This window comes from Acanthopagrus latus, chromosome 23 (genome assembly GCF_904848185.1).
Source record: "Acanthopagrus latus isolate v.2019 chromosome 23, fAcaLat1.1, whole genome shotgun sequence".
NCBI classification, from domain to species: Eukaryota; Metazoa; Chordata; class Actinopteri; order Spariformes; family Sparidae; genus Acanthopagrus; species Acanthopagrus latus.
Window position 1 is genome coordinate 19,356,416 of NC_051061.1, and position 10,164 is coordinate 19,366,579.

Genomic DNA, 10,164 nt, shown 5'->3' on the forward strand with positions numbered 1-10,164 from the left:
TCCTCTCATCTGACTTGGGGCAAGAAAGCAATGCAGCATATTTCTTTGCTGAAGTCTAATTAAAAAGGGAAACAACACAGAATCGAAACACTTCAAACAATATACAGTGATTAGGAACAACCGGAAAATCTGAAGAAAGTTAAAATGTATCAGGGGCATTTCTGAGAAAAAGAGCATTGTCCGTTTCATTTCATCGCATTGTTATGAACAAAGAAAATATCCCATATTTTCTGAAAATGTTTACCTCACTGCACCGTGCCTACAAATCAGTGTCCCATTCACCGGCCATGAAAGAGCGCCGTAATTTGCCTGTTGATGAAATCATGAAAGCTCTTAAGCGAATCAAAATTTCACACAGTGACCATTTCCAGGCCCGTCTCATCTGCATACTGTAGGTGTTATTTGTTTGACACTTGTGCTGCACAGAGAGACATCATTGGGAAGTATATGGAGGGAAAATGTCCTGCAGGTCTCAGGTGATCTCTCTAGAAGTGCTAACCCATGTAATAGAACAACTGTGTTCTCTCTCAGCTGGAGAGCCTGTGACACATGAATGGCCACTCAAATCCTCGCATTAATATTGGAGTTGATAGACTCCCATCAAAGCTGCTGGGCCAGATGCATTACATTTCCTGGCTCATTGAAATAGCTTCTCACCACCCCCCCTTCATTCTTTTTCAAATTAGACATGCTTTGTTGAAGGAGCGTCTTCCTCTGAACAGAGATGAGGACCGTAGATCTCTTTCAGAGCTGACTGCTAAAACAGTCCTGCTTACAATGTGATACATCTGCCTTTGTCTTAAGTGCCCGTGATTCTTTCGAAAAGACAGGAACGTAATTTGAGGTAATGGCCGGCTCTGGCACCTCATTCTGCTCTTTTAAAATAGACCCCGAACAAGCAAGAAGAAGAATCTGGTTCGAGGGATATTTGTTTCTCCGGTGTCGTGCTCCCAGTGATCCATAGGGTGCCGGGATAAATCAATTCAATGTTTCTAATTGCATCATAATGTTTGGCTATCAATCCTTCAATTTGTAGTGAGCTGTCATGCTGTGGCGTTGTCTGACATATAGGAACGCTGCCACCTCTTCCTACAGCATCTGCAGGTCTCCGTGTGAGGCCATCTCAATCATCGTGCACATGTATCCCCGCGTGGCCCGAGTCGTACATGACAGCCTGCATAATTGCAGAACTCCTGCGGGTCTCACCGGGCCCGACGAGGACAAGTGGGGAAAAGGTTTCTTTCAGTAGCTGCAGATATTTTTCTAATCAAAAGAGAATATTACAGGTGTGATGAGAATAATTACATGTAATTAGCACACTGCTGCTCAGAGCCATATGTACGGTTTCCCCCCAAAGTGCTAAATTAGGACACCGTGGATTGCCTCGCCTTTCATCCAGCTTGTTTCCTGCACGCTACGTGCTAATGTCACATCATCATATACGATCACGACTTGAAACCAGTTTGTTGGATTTGGATGTGACGACAGCTTGATCACATAAAAGCAAACATATCAATTAAGTTGGACATCAAACAGGAGCGAGATCAAAGTGTATCGCGGTGGCATAAAGCAGCACCTTTAGGGTTTAGACAAACTTCTGTTCGCTATCTCAACTGCACCCTCGTAAATGGCGTTTAATGGCTGCAGCAGGCAGCTGTTTTCTGCTAAAAAGCTAAAAAGAAATCCACTGTACACAAACTGCCAGACACCAAATAGCAGAGACAGTTAGCAACTGTCTGGTGAACAGAGATTGAGCCAGATATTTCCCTCAGGTGAAGGTCAACACCAAAGACCAGGTGGGCAGAAATGTGACTCCAAACAAATGATAGTCTTGTTCCGTAACAAGCAACAGTTTGCTAATCAGTTTGCTATATTCACTTAAATGAGCAATTAGTAAGATATGGACAGAATTTTTGTTTCATTCAAAAAGAATGACTATGAGCTAACTGTAGTTAGCATGATAACCAACTAGCCCTTGTCTGTCTGGTCTTGTTTAGCGTCAGTGTAAATTAATGGACAAAGAAACAGAAACTCAAAATAGAAAATTGCAATCGCTTATCTTAATTCAACTTTCTCTATTTTACTGAACTAAGAACAACATAATTGCCCCATCGCTTCACTGAAAAACACATTTCAAACTTGACATAATCTAGTTAGTCGATTCGCCTGACTTTCTCTCGCTGTCTTTGGGAAACTTTAGCACTAATCGCTCCACAGCTAACTGAGCCTTGAGCTTGTTAGCTAATGCTAGCTTGCTACATCCAAGGGTATTTTACAAATTCTACCTTTTAAAAGTAATGAATGATATGTCACTGTTGTTGACACAGCCTGTTTTAGTTCCCTCCAAGTGCACAAAATCAGTTTATCAGTTATAGATATTAATAATAATAATAATAATACTAATAATTGGGTGGACACTAATCCTACACTGCATAGCAGAGACGGTCCAGACTACAAACAGGAGACCCACATGTTGAATTTGAATTGAGTGTCTGCTTTGTTTCCCAAAGGTCATGCAGTCATATTTCTATTAACCGCAGCACAGTTTTGTTCTTTTCCACCATGTTCTCACCGATAACTTATATTGCATCCCAGCTGTCAGAGGAAGGATGAATCTCTCATTGAGTTGTTTCTCCTGAGGGTTCTTCCCCTTTCTTCTTTTCACTTGTCTTCTTCCAGAACTCGGACCGGATCGGGAACAGTTTGCTGCTGCGAGTCTGCAGAGTCCGTTGAGACACATCATGTAATATCGGGCTGCACAAATAAACTTGACTTCACAAGGCTTTTCCTCTGGGTGCTTCAGTCTCCTCCTGAAGGCCGGGCTGACGGCAGCCTCTGACTTTTCCACATGTGTGAATATGAGTGTGAAAGTGCGTTAGCCTGCGATAGACTGCTGACCTGTCCCTGGTGCACGTAGCCTCTTTCTGAGCCTGAGCAGAGAGGAAGAGGCAGGTACGGACACTTGACTGATGGACGGATTAATAGGGGGTGTAACACCAATCGTTGGGTGTGCTCTCACTGCTCAGAACCCGGACAGATTGAAATCGGCCATGTTTCATGTGGCAGATGGTCGGACGTAACGACCGAAGACTCTGTGAGCTGGAAAAGCAAACACATTAATTTGGTTTACAGTGAAACAATGAAACAGATCCAACGCGGCGACTCACTGGTTCGGTTCATCCAACAGGCCGTGCGGGCATTATCATTTTTGAGCAGCGCATCTTAGCGTCGTTGTGTCACATCATTTACACAGGAGATTTGTCAGATCACATGCAGCAGCTGGCCTGAACACAGAGTGCCAGTTCAGTACAAGTCATTTATGGTATTCTACCATGCACACACAGTATTTACTGTGCTGTTGTAAGTTATCATATAAATATGGATATCTGTTTTGATAGCATACAGTGTTTAGGTTACATTCTAATTTGTTCAGTTTTGGTGGATTTTGTAATTGGTTGTGTTTTTTATAGAAAAGGAGAGTGATATTTGCTTCACTCTTCAGGATTTCCTGCCTGATGTCATATATATCAAATATATATTTATGATTAATTTAAGAAAATACCATGAATCCAAAAATAACAAGATAACTAATCTCATATTGCAAAACAACCGCAGAAGTACTGCGAGGTATTATATGTAAAAGGAAAAAGGGTTATGTTGTTTCAAGTCTAATAATGATGCTAACCTGATCTCTGTGGCAACATTATCTTATACCTTTGGCTGGTTTTGACAGGATTTTTGCTGAGAAGATTTTTAAAGGCAGGTGATTCTACTGTAGACACAAACTGTATGTCTTCGACAGTGTATCTACTGCGAGGCTCCTCGCAGTCGAAGCATCTTAACTTTTGTCCCCTCAGCTTGCTAGCAGCATCGTCTCTCTCAGTTAGTGTGAACCCTCTCCGGATGTTTCTCTCTTCCTTAGAGAGTTTCCTCCGCTTTCCAAAAACATAGTCTGCACTTCACACTAAACTCACTGTAATGAGAGCATACCTACTCCAAAATGTAGAGTGGAACTCATCTCAGCATTTTAAAGTGACAATTCTTCTGTGGGGGATATTGTTTTTTTTTTTACTAGTGGCGCACTGAGGGATGTAGGTCTAAGTCACTGCTGGAGCCATTTTATGCCAAGATTAGTACAAAGGCCAAACAGCAGGATACCTGCTAACTCGTAACCAAGTGTAGGAAGTCAATTCAGTCCCTAACTTAGTCACAGTTTTATATTATTAGGAAGCAGCCCTGCAGGTTTCCATCATCTTTTTTCAACGCGGTCTCAAGAGTCTTAAATCTCAGTGCATGCTGGGATGTCTGCTGATATACTAATCCTGCGACTTGATGCGCATAATGACACTTGAAGCTTCATTTCCACAATATATAGAGTTAGTTTTCAATTTACCGCAGCTCATGTTATCAATTTGTTCCTGTTTGTCACGTTAATCACTTTATTTTAATTCAGATTTTGTCTGGGATGTTTGAACACGCCCCTTTGTTAATCTCAGTGTCCACTGAAGATTTCCACTGTCTTGATTATATGAGTGTATGAAGAGTACAGGGAGGTTTTGCAACATCATCAAAAAAAAGCTTCTATGAACCCACCGTACCTGTTAAACTGCTTCAGTGGAGAAGCTCAGAATCCGTGTGCGATAATGTGATGAGCCACTGAAAGGCAGATAAAAACCGTAGTTAGTTAAGACTAGAATAGAGAAGGCTGGTCTTAGCGTAATATAAGGAAGGTTTAAGGACACCGAGTGTAGATTTATATCTTCAAATATTATCCTTTACATAAACGTATCTGATGAAAAGGATGATTCATGGTGCCGCTCGCAGAGGCCTGCCCTGAGCACAGGATCAGTCAGGATCGTGAGCGCTCTTTCTGATTCCTGAGGTGTAAAGCTGCTCTAATAGCCGCCATAACTACGCCCGCATACTAAAGAGACTCTTTTATTCACCCAAATTACTGTGCAGAGGTGTCCAGAAATATCACTCACGCAGCTCAAATTTGCAGCGAGCGATAAGTTAAATATGCCCTCCCCAAAACATAACTGATTTATCAGTAATCCGTTAAACAGGCCAGACAAGATCCAAGGTGGTGGTGGATAGCACGACCAACGAGCCCTGACAGGACATGAGCGCTCACTCACAACCTTTATCGTCCTAAGAAAAAAATCCAAATATGCAGACTTTGGTCTATTGAAATTTTGCAGGCTTTTGAAATAGGAGGCTTTCACATTTAACCCGAGTCTTATTTCTATAAAGCAAAGCCCAGGACCTGATGTTATTACAAGGTAAGAAAACCCCCTTGGATTCAGCAGAACTCCCTTTTTTTTTTTAAGAGGTGAGTTTTAAGACATGAGTGTGAATATGTCACATGGCAACGATACTCTGCCCTTTCTTGTGTGGTGCTCATACTGTGTTGTTGGTGAATCCTTCTTATGTCTTTTTCAAATATTTTGTTTTATACACGACCCACTATTGTTACGTTTTTAAAGACTGAATAACAGCAGCAGCGAAATATGACCACAGAATTAAGATGAAGCTAGACTTCAGCTGTGGCTGCTGCAGTTATAGACTGTCAATTAATTTGAAGGTCACCTATTCTCTCTTTTTCACAGGGTTTCTTGTGTTTTCTAAGTAGCTCTTTTGTGCACGGCATCAGTTTATAGAGGCGCTTAATAGATCTCTGTGAATCAGCCGGCTGTGGTATCAAAATGTATGTGACCAGGAGTTATGGGGCCACAAACTTTTACTGGTGCCAAAATATAATTTTCGATATTTCTCTCTTGTCATTTTTTAAACTGTTGTATTATTACCATCTTATTCCAGCTTAATTATTAATGCCGCGTGTCCCCTTTACTACACCATGTGGGCTTGCCGGTGCACTCCTGTTTATTAATGTATAAATGCTCTGTTATTTGCACACTGGTGTTTTAGTGACTGCTATGAAATCCTATGAAGTTGTGAAATTGTAAACACGACTTGCAAATACACCAATACATGCATAATTCCGCAGCAGTGTGGTTGTGTTATTTCAAAGAGCCAGCGAAACTGACACTCGGAAATTTCTAGAGAGAAAAAAAAAAAAAAAAAAGAGTCAGGCTCCCATATGTAGCTTCAGCTTTGAGAGCAACACAGTTTAGTGTATTATTTACAGGTCATGAAGCCTGAACGCTGAGCATGAATAATAACAACCAACACCATCTGGGGAACTTCAAAGTTTCACATTAGCCAGTAATGAACATTAGTGTTATAAAGAGGGTCACTGAGCAAATCTAACTCACACAGAGTGTTCCTTCATTCGACGCACCCTTCGAGGAAGCAGCAAATGCTGCAATAAACCAGTGAATGAGTATCAGCTTTATAGCATGTGGATGAAACCACATCCATTATGAACACTGTGGCTGTGGCTCCCTGCCCCGATCCTAAACTGCTGCGACTAGAAATCCAGACAAATGTTGAAAAGTGCTGCACAACACAGAAAAATACGTCCAATTGGACCAAAACAAAAACCTGACGATTGACAGGCAGAACGTGACGTGTTGTTAGAAGGATGTGAGGTTCAGGACACCTAATTCAATACCCAAGAGAACATTTGTAGGCCTGAAATACACAAATACACACAAAACAACAGGCGTATCTTTCCATGTAAACAAACAGATTTTAACTTGACATTAGGCTGATTGGCCACCGGTCCAACTACAGGATAACAGATTGTTGGCTAGTTCGACTCAGAACCTCTGGTTGGATTGGACAGTCAATCGCATGACCATTAAGTGAAAATGATTTCAAGTAAAACTGAAATAAAAGGATATAAAATGATGCAAAACAACCACAAAAGACAAACAAACAAAAAAAAAACTACAAAGTGATGCAAAATGATGCGAAACAAAACACAATAAAGATGAAAGAACAAAAAGAGCAAAAACAAACTACAAAGAAACATGAAACAACTACAAAGAGCTGCATGATGATGCAAAGCAACTACAGAAAGAGCAAAACAAATACAAAGAGAAGCAGAACGACTACTGACAGAAAAATGAAAGCAAAGGATATTTACATGTTTAACAAGCCTTGCAGTTTGGTTGCACCATAATTCATGTCAATAGCAGCTATTTATTGATTTAAGGACATTATTATACATTATAAAATTGTTAATTTGACATTCGCTCATGATAATTGTACATTGAATAGACAATGTAACTGTTAAGTTTGTGACTGGAAACAACCGGCCCTTTAAATGTGAGTCACTTTCACCCTCCTTTAAATCTGCACACATCTGCTCCCTCCACACAAAACTTTCCGAAGCAGCCCCTGATTATAAATAGCCAATAGGCTTCAACTGTTGAGGCTAAGTGATGGCATTTTTCTGTATTATGCCGTACTTGCACACTGACACATGCCGGCTCCGATGCCATATAGATTAAGATCAAGAAGCTCCACATCTGCGAGGTGTGCTGGTTGAATACTGAGCAGAGCGTATTTGGACATGATTCATCCTACTGTATCTCCGAACGTGTTTGCTTGAACTTGTTTGGTATCATAGCTCTGACAGAAGCCTCCTGCGCGGCGGCAGATGTGTGAAAATAGTCTCCGTGTCGCGAGCGCCGAGCAAGAACAAGAACAAACTGGTATGTTTTTAATATGTCAGGTTCGCTCTTCTCTCCCCTCGCTGAGTGCTCTGCAACAACTCAAAATGATGCATTATTTATGCGTATGTGATTTTTTTTTTCTCCTCCCGTCTCTCCATGAAGAAAGATGACTTCATGTACAAATGCTTGAGGGCAGTGCCACGTCTTTTAACACTTCTTCTTCTTCACACATGCAAATGGTAGAAATGTAACTGAAAGTGCAGTGGTGGGTTTAGAAACGACGTTGAAAAATGCTACAAAAAAAAACAAAAAAAAAACACATCCACATATGGCTGAATTATACATTTGCCTCAGGGCCATCTTGCACAAAAGGAAGCATCCCTTTACAGTAACGCCAGGAGTCCTTTGCTTCCTGAACTCCTGATCTGGGACCTCAAGATACATATCACCTGAACCTCAGTACAACAAGCTCTCTGCTGCTGAGGACGGGAAGTGTTTTCACTGATTTCATCCGTCATCCAGTCCGTGCTGTGACTGCAACCTGAAGGACGCAGCATCCATCCCGATGATTAGTTTGGTGTTGGACCCATACTTTGTGGCAGCAAGGAAATCAAGGCTGCCAAGAGGGCTGGATTGGTCTGCGAAATCCCGCTGTCTACTATTGAGGGCTCTCAGAGGGAGATCGAACACGATGACAAGGACAAGATAAAGTTGCATTTTGTGCTAATTGTGTGATTACTTGGGGGGGAAAGAGACCCATCCAGAGCACGGGCCGTTCTGCTGGAGAGGAATGAGCCGCGTCTGTGCCGCAGTGTGATGTCGATGCCATCTCGACGGACGGGGAGCGGTCGTTCCACCGACACCTGATGCAGGAGGAGAAGTCTGAGCAGCAGCTACAAGAGTTACACGCCAGTAGGAAGAAGCATCAAAGTGCAGGAAGAGGATGGAAGCAGGTGATGGTTTGTAATATCTCTTGATCTCCGCGCTCATCGGCCAGGCCTCATTGTGTCAAGCTCATGATTCAGTCAGTTTATAGTGTCCCCCCCCCCGTCTGCCCGACTTCTTCTGCTGAGCGACTATTATGCCCTCTGCGCCTGAGAAGAGAAAGACTGTAAGACATCTTAAGCTCTAAGTGCTGGGAGGAGAGAGTCATCACTGGTGTGACAGCCAGGTGCTGAAGGCGAGATACTCCAACCAGCTTGGCATGACTCCACTTTCATCAGAGCGGGGGAGAAGCCACAGCCGAGAGGGTCAACCGAGCAGTTTAAGACAGGCAGTTCAAAGAGTCCGCAGTATTTTCAGCTCAAATTCGCATTACTGTGACCACGCTGAGCCCAAACAATGTGCTGCTGTCGAAAATATCAGCACAGGTAGTTAAAGTGAGCTGGCTGTGTCCTGGGAGAGGAGAAGGAGGCCCTGCTGATGAGATGATGACTGAGTATCAGGGCATGACGGCTCAGCTAGGAGTGATGTACACAGTATGTACTCATCAAGGAAGGTCACACAGTCGTCTCTCCACTAACACAGCGGCCTCCTGACAGGCCTGGATTAACCGAGCAGGCATGCAGGACACCTCTCCCTCTGGGAAGCGGACCACCAAGAGGGAGGTGGGTGCACAGGGCAGCAGCTCAGGGATCTGTGGCGGGATCATTTGTGAAAGTCTCCCGGGGCAGCACAGATGTGCACACATGCTGCAGCACAGACAGCAGGCGGGGTCCTATGATGGTTTTGGATTAAGAGCAGTTATCCATAGATTATACAGGTTGCCTGGACACTTTCCAAGGCCTGATCAATCCGTCTGTTGTCTCGCCGAGAGTGGCTGATTTAAAAAGAGCTGATAAAACACTGATCCTCAGATAACGTCCCTGATTATGTGCTTAACTCAGGGAGCAAAAGCTGTGCACTGCAAAACAGTTCGAAAACACGTGTGTTATATATAGAAATTAATTAGCACTCAGATAATTCAGCAGGAAGGAAATTTAAAGTGCTATATTAAATTAATGTATTCATATTTATTTAGGTACTTTTATGTCACACTCTTCACTTCTACTTTACATTTCAGTCAGTCGTTAGGAATTGAGATTTTAAATACATAACAGATGTTAAGTTCATAAAATACAATGCTCATAGATATTATACCATTAAAGAAAGTGGTCAACAAATTGCTTCACCAAGACCAACTTCATTACTGTGGAGAAACAGACGAACCGACAAAGAGAAATGGAAAGACACAGACTTAAATACGCCGCGGAGGGAAGGCTGATAAAAGAAAGGTGAGACTAATCGGGTAATCAAAAGAAGACGGGAAGAAACACAAAGACAGGAGGCAGAAAGTCAAACACATGAGGAGAAATCTACCAGAATAAAACAGGGGACGACTAAAGCTAAAATTATTTATTTATTTGATTTTCTCACCGGCACGTATATGCTGACAATTGCAGTTGTGTTAAAGTTAACCGGAGCATGAGCACAGTGTTGAGACATGATACAACTGAAACGTTGCAACATACAAAAATGTAAAATTTCAACATGTCCGTGGTTTTGCAGAAACTCACAACCTTCATTCTGGCGTACTTATTAC